A 1,728-nucleotide genomic window follows, 5' to 3' on the forward strand; every position below is an offset into this window, starting at 1 on the left:
CTGTCTATCCTCGTTGTCGTGAGTCGGACACCCGTGCCGTCGCTAGAGTTTTTCAAGCTCTGCTTCTGGATATCGGGACGAAAGACCGCGCGAGGACGACGGATGCGAGTCCCATCGAATTTTTGATTTACACACTACCTGAACGAGACTTAAAGTTTCATATAATATACTACCGTTCAGAGGGGACCGGCTGTCTTTCCTCGTTGTCGTGAGTCGGACACCCGTGCCGTCGCTAGAGTTTTTCAAACTCTGCTTCTGGATATCGGGACGAAAGACCGCGCGAGGACGACGGATGCGAGTCCCATCGAATTTTTGATTTACGCACTACCTGAACGAGACTTAAAGTTTCATATAATATACTACCGTTCAGAGGGGACCGGCTGTCTTTCCTCGTTGTCGTGAGTCGGACACCCGTGCCGTCGCTAGAGTTTTTCAAACTCTGCTTCTGGATATCGGGACGAAAGACCGCGCGAGGACGACGGATGCGAGTCCCATCGAATTTTTTATTTACACACTACCTGAACGAGACTTAAAGTTTCATCCAGTTTGTCGTCTATCATCGCATATATAATATACCGTTCAGAGGGGACCGGCTGTCTATCCTCGTTGTCGTGAGTCGGACACCCGTGCCGTCGCTAGAGTTTTTCAAACTCTGCTTCTGGATGTTGGGACGAAAGACCGCGCGAGGACGATGGATGCGAGTCCCATCGAATTTTTGATTTACAAGACACACACTACCTGAACGAGACTAAAGTTTCATCGAGTTTATCGTCGCATAACCCGTTCGGAGGGGACCGGCTGTCTATCCTCGTTGTCGTGAGTCGGACACCCGTGCCGTCGCTAGAGTTTTTCAAACTCTGCTTCTGGATATTGGGACGAAAGACCGCGCGAGGACGATGGCTGAGAGTCCCATCGAATTTTTGTTTTTTTTTTTAAAAAAAACACCACCCGAACGGAGATGTGTTCTATCTTTCGTCGATTTTTCATGCTTTCAGTCGTCGCGTGGTCGCCATCCGTTCGGAGGGGATCGCCGGCTTCGAAACCTCGATGTCGTGAGTCGGACACCCGTGCCGTCGCTAGAGTTTTTCAAACTCTGCTTCTGGATATTGGGACGAAAGACCGCTCGAGGCGGACGGCCGCGCGAATCCCATCGAATCTTTACTATCACCCGAACGATGGAGAGATGCACGCGCGCTGTTTCTTGAATAATTGGACGAGAGAGTAGAATCAAACACATATATAACATGGGCTAGCCACCGTGCTTACTCGTTCGCGAGATCGTGTGCTGTACAGAGGATTCAGAATCGGGTGTATATATCCCCGTCGTTTCCTGACGAACGGAGCTTCGATCTCGATGGTTGTTATATATCATAATGTACTTTACGCCCGGCCGGCGAACGCGCGTATCTTCGCGCGGTCGTCGGTTTCTTTTTTTTTCGAACGTTTTGTGTCGTCAATTCTATGGCGACTTCTGCGCGTTCGATTCCCGTTGGTCGAACGTGACGGAACTCGGCTTCGATAGAACCGAGAAGAGTACATTTGAGTACTGAACTGTTGTAAATTTATAAAAGATTACCCTGAACGGTGGATCACTTGGCTCGTGGGTCGATGAAGAACGCGGCTAATTGCGCGTCAACGTGTGAACTGCAGGACACATGAACATCGACATTTCGAACGCACATTGCGGTCCACGGATACAATTCCTGGACCACGCCTGGCTGAGGGTTG

General features: G+C 50.1%; 1 non-coding gene across 1 annotated transcript; it reads left to right on the plus strand.

Annotated features, from left to right (window-relative positions):
- The first annotated feature begins 1,573 nt into the window (after window positions 1-1,573).
- Window positions 1,574-1,728, plus strand: LOC117241552. Its single transcript, XR_004495052.1, has one exon. It is a non-coding gene; the product is annotated as a 5.8S ribosomal RNA (ribosomal RNA).

Source organism: Bombus vosnesenskii, unplaced genomic scaffold (assembly GCF_011952255.1).
Source record: "Bombus vosnesenskii isolate JDL3184/JDL3185 unplaced genomic scaffold, Bvos_JDL3184-5_v1.1 scf7180000016097, whole genome shotgun sequence".
Taxonomy (NCBI): Eukaryota; Metazoa; Arthropoda; class Insecta; order Hymenoptera; family Apidae; genus Bombus; species Bombus vosnesenskii.